Raw genomic sequence first — 19,483 nt, 5'->3', positions numbered from 1 at the left:
AGAATGTGGTCGGCTCAGGTGCAGAAACAAAGGACACTTCTGTTTAAGCCGTGTCACATATGGGGTAGAATAACAACCGCCTAGCGGTTTGTGTGTCTAAGGACTGCTGAGGGAAATCACTCAGGTGTGCACTTTAATTTATTGCGGCACTTGCAGTTTGTGTGTGTGGGTGGTGTGTGCGCGTGTGTGATGTCTTATGTGGTATCCATCTCCAGCGTGTATTGTCAGCCCCTGCATTGTGCATGAGATCCATCTCGCTAATTCACCACAAAATATTCAATTCCTTAACAGTATGGGGTAGCAAACCATGTGACATACAATGCACTAAAGGTTTATGCTGATTACTATGAAAGTCCTGAATGTCGGCCATTTCGAAACTGAGCTACCGTACAATTGACAGAGTCACTGAGACACCACACAGTCGTTGCTATTTTCCTTTATTTGGTGTAAGATACTGTAAACAGTTCCAGACAAACATGTCATTGTCTGCAGGCCTCAATGTCTGTGGTCTTAATAATTGCAGAGTCACAGTTAGCAATACATTTTCAGGACTTTTTAATGCTTTGTGTGGGAACATTAAGCCCGTTTCAGTTTTTACGTGAAACCACTGCCTGGATCCAGCAATTAGGTCCACAAGCCAAAAACATAAAGCATAATACAGCCCTATAGAGCTCCTCATTAGTTTGCCAGAGGAAGTAAAATAGCATATAACAAAAGGAGAATCGGGATACTATGCAGTTTAAGAAGGAATAAGGAAGTCCACTTACCATCTAATAAAAAGCTTAAAGTTCAGAGTGGTGCTAGACAAATTCCTCAAACCAATCCCACAGCTCTGTTTTCCCTTGGGAGAGTGGGTTCCCAGGAAGTAACTAACTAGCGCAGCCATCTGACCTCCCTGGCCTTTAAATAGACATGATATGCCCCGTATGGGCGACTAGATGGCATAGTGTCCTACCAGTCCTCTAATTGAGCTATGAGAGGAGGTTCACAGGAGGAGACTGTGGTCACAACCTCAGCTACGAGGCTGTCATCGGGAGGGGAAGGCCTAGGAAGGATGGGTAGGATAGCTGGGTGGGTGGTGGGAACATGACAGCACTTTGCTCTGCTCTGGCATTCCAGTCCCACACACAGTGGGCTGTCTCAATGTGGGCCCTGTCCTCTCAGACCCACAGGGCAACACTAACAGAGCCTGTTCACAGCGACTGAAGCAGCTAACAAAAGCTATAGGCATCCTAGCAACAAAAGATAGTTATGCTGGAACAGACTACGGTAGCACTATGGAACCCATAGTGATATAAACACCAGCATGGTGGGCACGGAAGGAGACGGTGTTAAAAGAAACGGTATATCAAAAATGCTGCTAGCTACACCATATGTGGCTAAGCAGATGGACAGCAAATAGTCAATGACCAAATAATCAGTGGGCTAGCTGGTACACTGAACAATCTGCCCTAGGTTTAAGAATATTGCAAAGATCAACAGGTTCTTTCCAGAATCCAAAATCCCCTCTAGTTGATATCTCAAGAGAGTCTAAAAGTAGAGCATTCCCCAGATAACAGTGGTATTTTTGGTTTGAGTTAGTTTTTCCCAAACTAGCGGTCGCCTTATTTGAAAATGGGGTCACGAGAGAAACTGAAATAAAATGTAAAGAAATTGCGCTTGGTTCATAGAACCGGGGATATGTCAGTGATAAACAGAGCAGTTCTGTTTTCTTCCTACAAATGTGGCTCTACCTTTTGAACAGTTTAAGCTGCGAAATATTATAACCCCATCACTGGAAGATTAAACTGTTTTGCTCTACAATGCCCACAAGCCGCATAGGAGTGGACAAAACCAGGCACTAAATCAGACTGGGGGGAAAAAGAACATTGTCAATGATAACTTTATTTTCTACACAGAAGATCACACATAATTATTGCCTGGTGATCTTCTGAACTTCCCGATACCTTTCTGATTGATTTCAGTCACTTCAAACCATACTTCCTTCAGATTGAAATACTGTCAAACGTTCTGTCAGACTGATTTTTAATAGACTGTCATAGTCCATTGGCCATTGATTACATCACTTTTTTTACATGGTGTGAGGTCATGAAAAATTGTTTATCAAATTGGGGTCACGGGCCAAAACGTTTGGGAACCCCCTGAGTTAGCTTATGGCTTGCCAATGCTAACAGAGGGGGGAAATAGCTAGTTACTTACTTTCGGCCAATGGACTGTGGTAACTGCTGGTAAGTTTTAAACACATGTGTATGATATCACTGAGCATAACTATTAAGCTATCTAACATCTATTCAAACTACAGGTTCTAGGCACTCATGTTCTCCTGCACATTTATCACATGTAGGAATCTCCATCCTACACACTGCTGCCACATGACCATAAGCTTGACACCTAAAACACTGTAATGGATTCAGGACAAACACACAAGTGATAACTGACTTTATCTGTTAAAGACTCTGCATCAAAACTCAGTAGTACAGACAGTGTCTTCTCTGTTTCACCACGCTCCCCACTGGGTCTGCGTCGCACCAATTGGCGGGCGTCACAGACACCGGGAATCTTCAACTTCAGTTGATCCTCCTCAACACTTAACGCCACCCCAGTTATCACTCCTTTTAACGGTGCCCTGCTCCGGAGAGGAAAGCAAGTCACAGTTCTTGTCCCCTGTCACGTGGTGTGGTGCACACTCCCTCTGGACAGCAGAAATGCAAAAAATCTACACGATTCCACTTCGAGTCACTTTCACCAACCCAACATTCCCCAACCTGCTTTCCACCCAACCTGACACCACATATGGATCTGCCAGAAGACAAGGATCCATTCTCTCCAAAAAAATCGAACTTCTACTGGGCCAGAATCATCTTTGTCATCATCAGGAAGAGGCTCAAACTCAGCGGTCTTCACCGCACCTGCCACCGCAGTTAATTCATGCTCACTCTCGTTTACATTCAATTTCCTTCTGTTGCTCTTCCAAACGTTCTGTGTTCTCCACCACTCCATATTCACTCAAAACATGTTCCACTTTTCTCCTTTTTTTCTGTCAACCATCTTCTTCTTCATCAGATCTTCCAGAACGCTTGTGGATTCCCCCATTCCATATTTACTTCTACAATGTTCCACGTTTCTCCTTTTTTCCTGTCCGCCATCTTAACTTTAAAGAGAAAGTACCACAACATATCAGAAGTCTGATTCACTGAGGACAAGTTTCACTTGTTTTGTTGAAATACTTCTCCATTCGCCGAGCAAGGGAAAACTGTGAAGCTTCATATTAAGAAAAGAAAAGTTTTGATGTTGTTGGAGCTCAACTCTGGTAGAGCTGGGGTGGCAACCCATTGACACAAGCAGAGAACATACAGTACATTCGAAAAGTATTCAGACCCCTTTCCTTTTCCACATTTGGTTACGTTACAGCCTTATTCTAAAATGGATTACATAATTTTTTTCGCTCATCAATCTACACACAATACACCATAATGACAAAGCAAAAAGAGCTTTTCAGAAATGTTTGCAAATGTATTCAAAATAAAAAACAGATACCTTATTTACATAAATATTCAGACCCTTTGCTATGAGACTCGAAATTGAGCTCAGCTGCATCCTGTTTCCATTGATCATCCTTGATGTTTCTACAACTTTTTTGGAGTCCACCTGTGGTAAATTCAATTTATTGAACATGATTTGGAAAGGCACACACCTGTCTATGTAAGTTCCCACACTTGACAGTGCATGTCAGAGCAAAAACCAAGCCATGAGGTCGAAGGAGTTGTCCATAGAACTCCGAGGCATGATTGTGTCGAGACACAAATCTGGGTAAGGGTACAAAACATTTCAGCAGGTCCCCAAGAACACAGTGGCCTCCATCATTCTTGAAATGGAAGACGTTTGGAACCATCAAGACTCATCCTAGAGCTAACTGGGCCAAACTGAGCAATCGAGGGAGAAGGGCATTGGTCAGGGAGGTGACCAAGAACCTGACGGTCACTCTCCAGAGTTCCTCTGTGGAGATGGGAGAACCTTCTAGAAGGACAACCATCTCTGCAGAACTTGACCAATCAGGCCTTTATGGTAGAGTGGCCAGACAGAAGCCACTCCTCAGCAAAAGGCACATGACAGCCCGCTTGGAGTTTGCCAAAAGGCACCTATGGACTCTCAGACCATGAGAAACAAGATTTTCTGGTCTGATGAAACCAAGATTGAACTCTTTGGCCTGAATGCAAAGTGTCATGTCTGGAGGAAACCTGGTACCATCGACTAAGGTGAGGCATGATGGTGGCAGCATCATAATCTAGGGATGTTTTTCAGAGGTAGGGTCTGGGAGACTAGTCAGGATCGAGGGAAAGATGAATGGAGCAAAGTACAGAGAGATCCTTGATGAAAAATACTTTAAATATGTTCAAACCTCAATTTGCACCACTTCTGTTGAATCACCCATATACTACAATTCTGTGCCCTGTCCTGACATTCTTCTCTTCCTCCTCCTATTCTCTCCTGCCCCTCTTTCTCTCTATCCCCCTCTTTATTTTCCCTCTTCTGTCCTCCCTTTCTCTTCTGCTCTGTTTATTTCCTCCCTACTTCTATCTCTCCTCCCCCATATCATCCCCTCCTCTCTCTTTCGCTCTTTCCCACATCCCTCTATCCACAAGTCTCCCTCGTAGAGAGAGAGAGCACACTGAGAGTTGGCCTCTACCTGGCTTAGATGACCCCCCTCGCCGACCATCCCCTCCCCTCCCTTCTCTGCCATGGAGATGGAACTCTCCGAGTAGGAGAGCCTAATTAGCCCTGACACTTCTGTATAGTGACTCACTTTGCACAGGACGCATCCTCCCTCCCTCCCTTCCCCCCCTCCTCCCTCGCATGTCCCCTTAGCTCCACAGCTCTTTCAACCTACAAAACAGGAAGCAGCGACTTTCGATAACAGCAACTTCAACAAAAAACCTGGACCCCCCCCCCAACCACCTCCCCCAATGCATTCTCCCGCCCACTCCTTCCCAGCATCGCTCCGTGCGTCTCAGCCTCTTACATCTACAACGCTCCTGAACTCTATCCGTCAGCATCCCCAGGCAGGCAGAGGCATCTCTCAGGAAGACGTCAAACGTTCTACACCTTTTTGTGTCATTAGCTGCACAGTGAGACCGCCTGTGGAAATGGTTAGTGCTATAGGTCCTAAACTACAATAACTACCGTATCAAGTTATTCTTTGATAGTGATAAGGGGATTTTTTAAAGTGCACTTGCAAGACCATATAATATGCACTTGGTGAAAATACAGTGCACATGAGATAATGAGGTTCTAACCCAGCGTTTCCTGGGGACCCCAAGCACTACACAGCAGATTCAAATGATCAACTCACCATTAAGCTTTAATTATTTGAATCAGCTGTTTAGTGCTAGGGTAAAAAACTAAATGTGCACCCTTTGGGGTCCCCAGGAAGGCTATGCCAACCCTTTACATGAATTAGGTGTGCTTGCTGAAGGCAAATTATTTGTATTATTATAATTTGATTTACTCAGAAGAAGAAGAAAAAATTCACCATCAGCAGCCTCGCGGCTGTGCCGCAGTCACTAGTAATACCAATACTATTACATTAACTACCACTACTACCACCACCACTACTGTCACAGTCCCCACGACTTCCACTACTAGCCCACTATAACAACTCTTGAACTGTTCGAGCTCAAGACACCAAACCAACTTTCACATGTTTAAGCTATCTGTTCGTATCGAATCAATCAATCAACCTTTCCCTCTACCTACTTTTTCAACTATAATTAGTCACCACCATTACTACGGCAGACACTATCACTACTATTTCTTATTTCAAATCTGTAAATATTTTAAAACAAGCTAGCAAGCACACCACATCTTTTTATCTTCAGGAAATGTACTTCTCTAGTTCTAAATTCTTTTCAAGTAGACCATATTTGAATATTGTCAAATATATCATAAACCCTTAGTTGTCAGGTAAAGTTTTCAATTGAATGGAGTGTATCTCCTCGTGCACCGGAAAAGCTCTGATTACGTGAAGCTAAGCTGACTGCGGGAGCTGTCAGTGCTTTCCGTGGAAGGTCCCTTACTCTGTTTGACTGCTCTGTCTGAAATGATTGAGTGGCACTTTGAAGGCTATATTATTTTGACAGGCCAACTTAAAGGCCTCATGTGGGCGATGGGAGAATTAATAAAACATGGCAGTGTTGCTATTTCAACAAAAGCCAAGTTTAGACCAACTGTAATATAAATAGGGAGACATGTTGAATGCACACAGTGGATTGTTCACTTCCTGGATTTCACATTGCACACCATTTTAATAGAAAACTGAGAAATGAAGTGTCAGAGAACTTTTCAAAATACAACTTTATTTACTTTACTGTTCTTTAGCAGGTTTATTTGACAGGGACAATGCTCATTAATCAACATTTACGTAAATGTGCCAAGGTTAGCCAGCTGTCAAATTTGAACGGTTGTCTTTGGACAGGAAGGTAAAAGTACTTCCTGTTGTTTGGAAAGAGTGACGTTTAAATATTTGTTGTTTGAGGGTGTGTTTGAGAACCACCCTCAAAGTTACGTTTATATGAGTAGAATAGTGCAGAGCAACAACACAAAAAATCCCTGTTGCCCTTTAAGCTACGTCTTTAGACCTACAGTGCATTCGGAAAGTATTCAGTCCCCTTGACTTTTTCTACATTTTGTTACGTTACAGCCTTATTATTAAATTGATTAAATAGTTATTTTTCCTGATCGATCTACACACAATACCCCATAATTACAAAGCAAAAACAGATTTTAGAAAGAAATAAATAAATAAAATATCACATTTACATAAGTGTTCAGACCCTTTACTCAGTACTTTGTTGAAGCACCTTTGGCAGCGATTACAGCCTTGTCTTCTTGGGTATGGTAATCGGAATATCCAGTAGGTCATTTGATCCATTTTAGAGTAAAGAACGTAACAAAATGTGGGAGGTCAAGGTGTCTGAATACTTTCCAAATGACCTGTACATATAGGTATGGATAAAGTGACTAGGCAACAGGATAGATAATAAATGGTAGTAGCAGATTATTTTTGTTGTTGTTGCAAAAACAGTCAATGCAGATAGTTAAATATTTAACAGATAGCTACCCGGACTAACTATTTAGCACTCTTATGGCTTGGTGATAAAAGCTGTTCAGGATCCTGTTGGTTCCAGAAGTGGTGCTTCGGGTACCGCTTGCCGTGCAGTAGCAGAGAGAACAGTCCATGACTTGGGTGTCTGGAGTCTACTATAATAAACAGGAAGCAGCGCAGGTCCTAATCCAGGCTCTTGTCATCCCCCATCTAGACTACTGCAACTCTCTGTTGGCTGGGCTCCCCGCTTATGCCATCAAATCCCTGCAATTTACAGAGAATGCGGCAGCCCGCCTGATGTTCAACCTTCATGAGTTCTCCCATGTCACCGCTTCTCCGCACATTCAACCATCCACACATTCAACCATCCTATGTCAGGAAACTTTTGATACATTTGAAAAGGTTATCATAACATGTGCTACAAAGAACGCAGTCTACCTATTTAAACACCCTTGAGGCCTGGCCTATGTGGGCAACATGCGCCGGGCACTCAAGACATGCATATCCGAACATAGGAGTAGTATCAGAAACCAAGATCCCAGAAGTCTAGTCACTATGCACTTTATGAGGTGGCAGATAGCCTAGTGGTTAGAGCGTTGAGCCAGTAACCGAAAGGTTGCTAGATTGAATCCCCGAGCTGACAAGGTAAAAATCTGTTGTTCTGCTCCTGTACAAAGCACTGTTACTAGGCCGTCATTGTTCTTGTATTTGTTCTTAACTGACTTGCCTAGTTAAATAAAGGTTAAATAACTTTTTGTTTTTTTAAATGACTGCCAGACATAATGTTGCCTCATTACAGTACATGGGTATCGAGCATGTCAAAGTCCCGAGGCGAGGAGGGGGACATCAATAGATATTCCGATTGTAAACCATGTTGCCAAAAGGACAAAATGAGGACTTATTCTAAAATTGATTAAATAAATTCTTCTCCTCAGCAATCTACACATAATACCCCATATTGACAAAGCACATTTTTGGTAATTTATTGCAAATAAAAACTGAAATATTACATATACATAAGTATTCTGACCCTTTACTCAGTACTTTGTTGAAGCATCTTTGGCAGCGATTACAGCATCGAGTCTTCTTGGGTAGGACGCTACAAGCTTGGCACACCTGTATTTGGGGAGTTTCTACCATTCTTCTCTGCAGATCCTCTCAAGCGCTGTCAGGTTGGATGGGGAGCGTTCCTGCACAGCTATTTTCGATGGTCCATCGGGTTTAATCAATTTAATTTACCACAGGTTGACTCCAATCAAGTTGTAGTAACATCTAAAGGATGATCAATGGAAATAGGATGCACCTGAGCTTAATTGTGAGTCTAATAGCAAAGGGTCTGAATACTTATCTAAATAAGGTATTTCTGTTTATTATTTTTTATACATTTGCTATTTATTTTTTTACTGTTTTTAGCTTTGTCATTATGGGGTATTGTGTGTAGATTGCTGAGGATAATTTAAAAAAATCCATTTTAGAATAAGGCTGTAACGTAATAAAATGTGGAAAAAGTCAAGGTTTTCTGAATACTTTCCGAAGGCACTGTATAAATTATTGTTTTTGTGCTGCCCCTTTTAACTTAAATATGTTTAAGGTCTAATCCTAAATGTTGATTGGTTAAAACTGAATTCCAGCCCGTGTCTATTCCACAAGTTACCACCGGCTATATCTATGATGTTAAAATTACTATTTATTCTGTTCCATCTGACTGCGCAATCCACTGTTTCATTAGCCCAGCCAAGCAATTTATAAACTAGATCTCCACTATAAAAAGCATCTAGGCATTATTTCACAATTCCTTTAGACTAACATTCAGTTTTCAACAATGGAGATTTGCATAAACCTTGTTTTTCTCACCGACATTTGCAACATTGTTTCAATATTCAAATTCGGTCTCCAGCTGTCCCATAGTAATGAACGAGTCGGGACGGGACGAGACAGACAGGCAGGCAACGTTTCTCAGCCAGTCGAAATCATGAATCAGCTGGCAATTTTTATGGATATATACAAAAAAAATGTCAATTGAAGAAAGGTCAAACGAAACTAAGTGCAGCTAGTTTGCAGTTTTTCCATCTTCTGTTTGAAGTGATTGTGTTAGCTGTCTTGTCGGCTAGCTCCTCTGAACAACAGTGTCCTGATGAGTGAGCACATTTTCTATGCCAGGCGAAATCACACCTCATTAACTCATTGTTATGGATGCATCCAAATAAATGTCACTAGAAAACAGCTTAAATAAACGCAAATGTAGCTACTTTGCTGTTATTCTGGCTGACTGTAAGTTAGCCGTAGTTGGCTAGCTAGCAAGCAAGGGATAAGAACGTTGCCAGCCAGTATGGCAATGGAACATTTAGAAAGAAGGACTGGGTCGTGTCCATAGATAGAGAACAAAAAGACTGAACGATTGGGTCGGATCTCTGGCAACCGAACCGATAGGATGAACGACCAGCCGGCTTGGGTAGCAACCCTAGATTTGTGCCGGGACTATGTATTGTGGAAAGATGAACTAGTATGAATAAATTCATCAAAGTAACGTTTTTAATGAAAATATGTCAATCATTATTTGAATATGTTGGTAACCCATTGTATAAAAGTGATAATGCCCTCAAAGCTGATGTTTTGAAGATACATTGGCAGGGTTTGCCGGCCGAACGACTTCGTCTCGGGCCTAACACCCGTGCCAATATATCCTCCAAACACCGGCCTCTCGGCCGAATTGGTGCTTATTTTAGGTCTATAAACATGGGTGTGGTACACTTCTGGTGAAATAACCTGACAAAGATCCTTGTAGGATCGAAACTCTGTTCGTTTATTAAATAAAGGTACGCAGTGGAGCTCATTAGGCTCCATTTCTTTTTTAACTACTTTTTTCATCCCTGCACCGCACAAAATGATGTGTGTTTGATCAAACTTCACTATTGAATTAAAACATATCATGGTGTAAATCAATTTCCTAAGTTTGGAGACATGTTTTTTTTTTATTGTCATTTTATTGGGGATAGCGATTTGCATCACTTCTATAGAATCATCCATATAGGGAAACCAAGTTTCATTGGTGAGACTGCAAGAGCACAAGTGTGTGAATAGGGGAATAAGGGATGCAAAGAGAGGGAAACAGGGGAGAGAGAGAGATGAAGCATATTGGGATGTATTTTATGAAGTAAGGTATATGAGCCCCTTTCTGCCTAACTTAAGTGGCCCATTACGGAATGAAAGAGAGAAAAGGAGCCTGCTATCAGAGAAGAGAAAGATGGATGTCTGACATATTAAGTGTGCGTGTTATCCCCAGCTGACAGGTGGCACTAAGTATGAACTTCACTCCTATCACTCTTTTCATATCCCTCTCCTCTCTCACACATCGCTCACCTCACATGTATTGTACGTATCACGATTGTTTCATCAACTTGGTCTCATTTGTATTTGTATTTATTAAGGATCCCCATTCCCACTGGGGTCCAGCAACAAACATTAAGACAGTTACAGTATATAGAGTTTAAAATATTACATGATATTACATTTCCTAACACTTTACCCAATACATTTAGTGTATTCCCTCAGGTCACTAATCCACTATCACATATTTACAATACAACATCCATCTGTACATGTGTGTAGAGAGCGTGTCTTATGTGAATGTGTCTGTGCCTGTGTTTCTCTTCACAGTACCCGCTGTTCCATAAGGTGTATCTTCATCTGTTTTTAAAAAATCCGATTCTACTGCTACAGTTACTTGATGTGGAATAGAGATCCATGTAGCCACCCCTCTATGTAGTACTGTGCGCCTCCCACAGTCTGTTCTTGACTTGAGGATTGTGAAGAGACCTCCGGTGACATGTCTTGTAGGGTATGCATGGGTGTCTGAGCTGTGTGCTAGCAGTTTAAACAGACAGCTCTGTGCTTTCAGCATGTCAATGCTTCTTACAAAAACAAGTAGTTGTGAATTCAATCTCTCCTCCACTTTGGGCCATGAGAGGTTTACATGCATATTATTAATGTTAGCTCTCCGTGTACATTTAAGGGACCGCCGTGCTGACTTATTCTGAGCCAATTGTAATTTTCCAAGGTCCCTCTTTGTGGAACCTGACCACACAAGTGAACAGAAAATAAAGCCTGTAGGACCTGTCTTGTTGATAGTGTTGTTAAAAAGGCATATCAGCACTTTATTATGGACAGACATCTCCCCATCTTTGTTACTGATGTATCAACATGTTCTGACCATGACAGTTTACAATCCAGAAATAATCCAAGTAGTAGTCACCTCAACTTGCTAAATTGACACATTATTTATTATAAGATGTAGTTGAGGTTTAGGGTTCAGTGAATTATTTGTCCCAAATACAATGCTTTTAGTTTTTTTTTTAAATATTTAGGACTAAAATATTCCTTGCCACCCATTCTGAAACTAACTGTAGCTCTTTGTTAAGTGTTGCAGTGATTTTACTTGCTGAAGTCGCTGACGCCTATAGTGTTGAGTCATCCGCATACGTAGCCACACTGGCTCTACTCAAGGCCAATGGCATGTCATTAGTAAAGATTGAAAAATGTAAGGGGCCCAGACAGCTTCCCTGGGAAATGTCTGATTCTACCTGGATTATGTTGGAGTGGCTTCCATTAAATAACACCCTTTATGTTCTGTTAGACAGGTAACTCTTTATCCACAATATAGCAGAGGGTGTAAGCCCATAACATGTCCTTCTTTCCATCAGCAGACTATGATAAAAAATAATGTCAAAAACCCCACTGAAGTCTAAGAATATAAACTCAGCAAAAAAAGAATTGTCCTCTCACTGTCAACTGCGTTTATTTTCAGCATACTTAAAATGTGTAAATATTTGTATGAACATAACCAAGATTCAACAACTGAGAGATAAACTGAACAAGTTCCAGAAATTGAATAATGTGTCCCTGAACCAAATAATGTGTCCAATTCAAAAGTAACAGTCATTATCTCGTGTGGCCACCATCTGTATTAAGTACTGCAGTGCATCTCCTCCTCATGGACTGCACCAGATTTGCCTATTCTTGCTGTGAAATGTTATTCCACTTTTCCACCAAGGCATCTGCAAGTTCACTGACATTTCTGGGGGGAATGGCCCTAGCCCTCACCCTCCGAACCAACAGGTCCCAGACGTGCTCAATGGGATTGAGATCTGGGCTCTTCGCTGGCCATAGCAGAATGCTGACATTCCTCTCTTGCAGGAAATCACGCACAGAATGAGCAGCATGGCTCGTGGCATTGTCATGCTGGAGGGTCATGTCAGGATGAGCCTGCAGGAAGGGTACCACATGAGGGAGGAGGATGTCTTCCCTGTAATGCACAGCGTTGAGATTTCCTGCAATGACAACAAGCTCAGTCCGATGATGCTGTGACACTAATTCGAATCTGACCATCACCTTTGGTGAGACAAAACCGTGACTCGTCAGTGAAGAGCACTTTTTGCCAGTCCTATCTGGTCCAGCGACGGTGGGTTTGTGTCCACTGCCTTACAACAGGTCTTCAAGCCCTCAGTACAGCCTCTCTCAGCCTATTGCAGACAGTCTGAGCACTGATGGAGGGATTGAGCGTTCCTGGTGTAACTCGGGCAGTTGTTGTTGCCATCCTGTACCACTCCCACAGGTGTGATTACAAGTGGTCTGCCACTGCGAGGACGATCAGCTGTCCGTCCTGTCTCCCTGTAGCGCTGTCTTAGGCGTCTCACAGTACGGACATTGCAATTTATTGCCCTGGCCACATCTGCAGTCCTCATGCATCCTTGCAGCATGCCTATGGCACGTTCACGCAGATGAGCAGGGACCCTGGGCATCTTTCTTTTGGTGTTTTTCAGAGTCAGTAGAAAGGCCTCTTTAGTGTCATAAGTTTTCATAACTGTGACCTTAATTGCCTATCGTCCGTAAGCTGTTAGTGTCTTAATCCACAGGTACATGTTCATTAATTGTTTATGGTTCATTGAACAGGCATGGGAAACAGTGTTTAAACCCTTGACAATGAAGATCTGTGAAGTTATTTGGATTTTTACAACTTATCTTTGAAAGACAGGGTTCTGAAAAAGGTCCGTTTCTTTTTTTTGCTGAGTTTAGCTCCTACAATCTTTTTATCATCACTTTCTCAAAGCCAATTGTCAGTCATTTGTGTAAGTGCAGTGCTTGTTGAATGTCCTTCCCTATAAGTGTGCTGAAAGTATCTTGTCAATTTGTTTACAGTAAATAGTGTTGTATCTGGTCAAACACACAAAAAAAAGTTTACTAAAGGTTGGTAACAGGCTGATTGGGCGGCTATTTGAGTCTTTAAAGGAGGCTTTACTATTCTTGGGTATTGGCATTACTTTTGATTCCCTCCAGGCCTGAGGCCACACATTTTCCAGTAGGCTTAGTTTGAAGATATAACAAATAGGAGTTATTTATTATCCTCAGTAATTTAATTGATAGACAACAATCATTTTTTCACTTCTTCCACACTCACTTTACGTAATTCAATCTTTCAAACTTATCTTTCAGAATTTTATCGGTTATACTTGGATGTGTAGTGTCAGCGTGTGTTGCTGGCATGCCATGCCTAAATGTGCTAATCTTGCCAATGAAAATGGCAGTGGTTTTTGATGGAGCTGAGTTAGCCTTTTTGCCTAAAATTTCATTTAGGGTGCTCCAAAGTTTTTTATTAGCATTCTTATATAATTGATCTTTGTTTCATAGTGTAGTTTTTTATTCAGTTTAGTCAAATGATTTCTCACTTTGCAGTATGTTTGCCAATCGGTTGTGCAGCCAGACTTATTTGTCATTTTTTTGCCTCATCCCTCTCAACCATTCCATTTTTAAATTCCTCATCAATCCACTGCATACAATAGCTGTAGGATCAGCAGAGGACATACATTAGGTTACTTACATTGTGTCTTCCAATGCCCCCGGGATAATGTACATTTGCTGAAGCATTCAGCGACACAATGGCAGGGATTAACTGAACTGGGCTTGGGTCATTGATAAGTCATTGTCTCAACGCAGCCTTATAAATGCTGTGGAAGGATCCAGGAACCCAAACGATTTGGGTGAATCGCTTTGGTTCCAGAAGGTATCGAAATTGTCAATATATTTTATACCCACAGAGCTGCAACAGTCTGGTAGCCAGTTATGGAGGGATAAAAGTCTGCTGAAACATTCAATGCCCTGATTTAGGGAGGGCACAAGGCCAGATATTATGCGCCATTTGTTGGTGTCAAGCAGAGACCCAATCAGTTCTTTCAAATCCATCTTCAGCTGTTCTGAGCTGCTCTTTATAATGTCATTGAATCCCACATGCAATATGACAGACTCAATTTCCCGATACAGGTTTAAAATGTTTGGGTGCAGCTTATTGATGGCTTATACTCATGCTCCTGGATATCACAAGGTTTTTGCTCCAGGGACTGAGACATTTCTCACCATAGAACTGTCCAATAACAACAAGAAGGGGATGGAGAAATCCGCCCATTCCTACCCCTCACACAATTCGTTGAACCTTTCACGGGTCCATGAGAAGTAGGATAGCATACAACCGCTGCTTCTGGCAATAGGTCCAGACCTCCCACAGCAAACAGTGCCCCGCCAGATCCAGAAAGAGAAAAAGGAGCCAAACTCGATGACGAAGCCACTGCTGGAGTCAGTGTAGTTGGAGTCATCACAGCTGTCACAGACACAGGCAGTCCCAGCGATGAAGGCACAGGTAGATCAGGCACCAGTGCAGCGAAGCTATTCCTTATGTCAATCTGATCCGAACCTCTTGCAGCCAATCCAGTCCACTTAGCAGCATGCCGCTGCCTTCGGTTTCCACGACTTGTGACATGGGACCAGTGCTGATTGGAACAGTCTTCTTGCTGTTCTCCATCTACTCATCTACAAGATGGAGGAGGAGAAGCAGATGGCGGTGACTTCCTTGGTAGGCTCCAGGGAGTTCCAGGGAGCACAGGCCGTTCGGAGAGGGACAGATGGCGAGGCGGGGAAACATCCATCAGGCCCGAGCGGCGTCCAGCCACAGGAGTTGAGAACGGGAAAGTTCCAATTTGTGTTTCCCCCATAAGTTTGCACAAAACTTTTGCTTGCTAAGCATAGCCACCTCGTTCCTGTAATTCTCCGCTAGCAAACAATTTCCACATTGGAACTCCGGATTGTCAATATTGTCCCAGACAAGAGCGTAATAAACACAGCTTCTACAGCGCTGGAAACGTTTATTAGCTATTCCAGGCGAAGGGGTCTCCATTGAAACTAGCTAGCTGGCTAGTTGGTAGCTGGTGTTGACAAACACTTATGAACAAAATGAAAATAAAACAAAATAAAACTTAGGAAAAAACAGCAACAGGTCGAGGAGCAGGAGGTATCTGAGTTAGCTACATTTATGGTTTCCTAGTGAATGCATGCATTCCTTGTCTGACTTGACATGGATGCATCTGATGTCCCATGTTTGTCTCACTCTGGAACAGTCTCTCTTTACCTGCATAATCCTGTCTCTCCATATTTAAAAATATATATATATGTATTTGAAGGAATTTTCAGATTGTATTGAACAGGTGGAGAGGTTGACAGATAGCGAGAAGTTGTGTCAAACGGCGATAGGCCGGATTTGAACCTATGCCGACACTGTAGACGTGACGGAGGCTGCAGCATACTGCTAGACCAGCCAGGTCACTTTCCTTCACTGCCCTGAATAGCTTTCTCTTTTGCAACAAAGGGAAATCAGGGTTTTCTGGCCTTTCGATTGTGACAATTTTGTAACTGTCACACACACACATAGAAAACACAATCTTCGCACACCGCACAAAAGTTCTAGTTCCACTTCTGGCTACACACAAAAGATCTGTAAAAACACACCGTAATGAGGCTTTGGAGAGAGTCCCGCAGATTTGGATTTCTCTTGTATGCCACAATAATTCCTAATTGCCCTCTGGAGCCTTGTTAGTCATCAGTTTGGGAGAGGACAACTTAACGCTCCAGTCAGAGATTGATTTGACTAAATAAGAGGACATCCTTGTATGGCCAAGTCAGGCCGACAGTGGTCTACCAAAAACCATGTGAAGTATTTGGCCCCCGGAGAATCATTTCCGAAGGGGACCAGTGGTCTGCTGCCTATAGTGGTCTGCTCTCTCCCTAAGATCTCATAGCAACCTGCTCTCCTTATGTAACTCGGAGAATGAGATCAGCCTGGGTCAGGTTACATAGACACGCTTGTGCACACACACACACAGACATAGACACAGACACAAATGCACACACACACACACACAAGCACACACACACACACACACACACATACACACACACACACACACACACACACACACAACCATACAAAGGCACATAAACACAAGTGTGCTCTGAGGTCAGCTGCTCTGTTAAACGTCACGCTAACAAGCATAGACAGATACGTTACAAATTATGGAACCTCTGCTTCAAAGTGAGTGTAATCGCAAAGTGTTTCCCAACCATCTCATCTGCTTGGACACCAAGAGCCAAGGATTCACCCTTTTTTCCAAATAAAACTCGGGCCTGTAAATATCCCAATAGCTTTACCACAAGGCTGCTCAAACAAACACACTGTCATTTTAATAGTTAACGGTCAATAATAAATTTAAAAAATCATTGACTTTAAAAAATAGTGGATGACGTAATTGCCATACCTTCTGAAAGATGACCGGCAAGCCAAGAGAAATATCCGAGTGCATTCTAAGATCCCCCGTCCATCAAAAATAGTGGGCTAAATACATATAACGTGAGAGAGAAGCTGCGCCACAGCCTAACACACAGCTAATAGAGGCCCTGAATGGCTCTAAGCAGCAGGGAGACTACGAAAGTCGAAATCTGCTTCCCAAATGGCACCCTATTCCCTATATGGTGCACTACTTTTGACCAGGGCCCATTGGGCTCTGTCCAAAAGTAGAGCACTATTGTTGGCAATAGTGTGCCATTTGAGACACACTCTTAAGCTGCAAATGAATCCTGAGCCTCGGTCCAATGGAGGAGATTGTTGCTGTACCTGACACCGAGTAACGGGGGGGAGGAAAAACACAAGGAGCTTCTTATTAATAATGAATGGGGTAGAGAGATCGAACGAGACCACATAACACATGGCACATAGGTGACAGAATCCTGTAATACGGTCATTATTGGAGACCAGTTATCACATGGTCAGGTAGTGGGGTAGTGCACTCTTAGAAAAAAGGGTTCCAAACAGGGGAGGCTGCTGGGGCGGGTAAATGGAATGGTATCAAACGTGTTTTGGTTTTCATGTGTTTGATTCCATTCGCTCCATTTAAGCAATTATTATGAGCCGTCCTCCCTTCTGCAGCCTCCGCTGGTTCCAAAAGGGTTCTTCGGTTGTTCCCATAGGAGAACCCTTTTTGGGTTTTGTGTAAAACCCTCTGTGGAAAGGATTCGACATGGAACTCACAAAAATTCTACCTGGAACCAAAAATGGTTCTCCAAAAGGTTCTCCTATAGGGACAGCCAAAGAACCCTTTTAGGTTGTAGATGGCACCTTTTTTTACTAAGAGTGTATAGTCAACATGACACATGCTGGTAATAAGGCCTTTGGGCATGAAGACATCACCTGATGAATAAGATAAGATGGCTTTGAACTGAAAATGTGGCCAGGTAACAGCATTGACACGTTTGTACTGAACATTTAGCCAGGGAACGATACCGACACCATTTGAGACCGCATGAATTCACAGGCATTGATGAAACAATGGCCACATCACAAAAAAAAATCTGCCACTAATACGCCACAGCGTAATATTTCTGGTAAGGTTTTATGAGATTGGTGTGTTCTTCTCCCACGGCAAGAGAGAGATCAAACCAAAAGGTCCTTTGAAGTAAATTGTCATCCATCGCAGACGACACCATTTTGGTTCAATCTTCTACTGTAAATCTCTTCCCAATGCCTTTGGAGTTGCCGCGACACTGCTCCCCAGGTAGATTGAGTGCCTTTGCAATAGCTTTGCCACAGTTTGCTGCCTGTGAGAACGGCAGACCTACAAAACACAGGAGTCAAGAGCAATCAATCCATAGGCCAGATTTACTGTACAACCCGCTTTCCATCCATCCATCCCCACCCACTGACACCTGCCATGTAGATAATGCCCCTCATATCCCATGGCCAAACCATACGTTTGTACTGTGTGGATACTGTGTTGGGTTCCTCATTGGGTGTGGAATCAATCCTACATTAAAGGGACACACAGAAAGCTTGAGGGCATGAAAGTGAAAGAAGGGGAGGAGGAGAGGGAGGGGAAAGGGCGGGGCAGTACGATCCTTTGCAACTCGGAAATGATTCTCCGGGGCCCAGCTGGTTGACATTAGAGGAGGGGGTGAATTATGTGTGTAGGTGGAGAGGGGGCAAGTCCTATGCCCAGTCCTTACTCGTGCCAATAAACACAGGCATCACTTCAGAGCCAAGGTAGAATTCAGTTTTTTTTGGGGGGGGGGGTGTTATTCCACCACACAATCAAAAGCCCACGGTAAATGGGGCACGCATTGGGTCAATGAGATAAGTAAATTTAGTCTGGAAATTCGCTGGGCATGTACAAAACCCTTGGCACATAACTGCACATACGCCACTTCAAAAACACCTCTGGTGTTTCAAATTAAACGTGTGCGTGTGTGTGTAGAGGTCACACACTCAGTCTTGTCTCGTTTGATGTGAACAGGCACATTCCCAGAAGGTAAGGTACGGGCGGAGATCATGGGAAACACACTTCTTCATTCGCTACCATTGCTAAAGGACAGACCAGCTTGTAAAGGAAGCCGCGAGGGAGCACAAGTGAGAGGCCACAGAAACTAGAGGAGAGAATGAGGAGGGCTGCATCCCATATGTCACCCTATTCCCGTTATAGTGAACTACTTTTGAATAAAGCCCTATAGTCCCTGTTCCAAAGTAGTGCACTATATAGGGAATAGTGTTCCATTTGCGATGCAGGTGAGAAGTCTCCTCTCAAGACTCCCTGAGGAACCCTCCACTGCATCAACAATCGCTGTAAGGAGGAGATAGATAGACATGACCCTTATATGTACTGCACACACACAATGGATTTCTATGTTCACCCACTCACTCAACTGAAAAGTTCCCCTACTCCATCTCCCAATAGTCCAATACAAAAGACCTTCCAGCTCGTAGACCTCTTCCACTTTTCCAATCAGAGCTTGGAGAGGGGGGGGGGGGGGTTAGAGACAGGCAGTGGGGGTAGAAAGGGAGAGAGGGGAAACAAAGGAGGTAGGGAGAGAAGGGGAGACAGAGAGGGAAAGACAAGAGGTACAGAAAGAGGCAGGCAAGGTAGCTAGAGAGGGGGGTGGGCAGAGGAGTAACATACTGTAGGAGGAAACTCCCCACTGGGCAAACACTGGTTGAATCAATGTTGTTTCAACTTA

The 19,483-nt window shown here is 43.0% G+C and overlaps 1 protein-coding gene across 2 annotated transcripts in view; it reads right to left on the bottom strand.

Annotated features, from left to right (window-relative positions):
• The window catches only part of LOC135509606 (protein inscuteable homolog), a 96,094-nt gene that overhangs the window by 60,656 nt on the left and 15,955 nt on the right, over positions 1–19,483 (bottom strand). The window contains exon 1 of one of the 2 annotated variants that reach the window (XM_064930397.1): positions 768–943. The exons of the other annotated variant lie outside the window; for it this stretch is intronic. The gene's annotated coding sequence lies outside the window, so the exon portion shown is untranslated. Of the gene's footprint in view, positions 1–767; positions 944–19,483 lie in introns of those variants that run through there. 2 annotated transcript variants of the gene reach the window in all.

This window comes from Oncorhynchus masou, chromosome 22 (assembly GCF_036934945.1).
Source record: "Oncorhynchus masou masou isolate Uvic2021 chromosome 22, UVic_Omas_1.1, whole genome shotgun sequence".
Taxonomy (NCBI): Eukaryota; Metazoa; Chordata; class Actinopteri; order Salmoniformes; family Salmonidae; genus Oncorhynchus; species Oncorhynchus masou.
The sequence above is the reverse complement of the archived record's forward strand: the minus strand, read 5'-3'. Positions and strand labels throughout refer to the sequence as shown.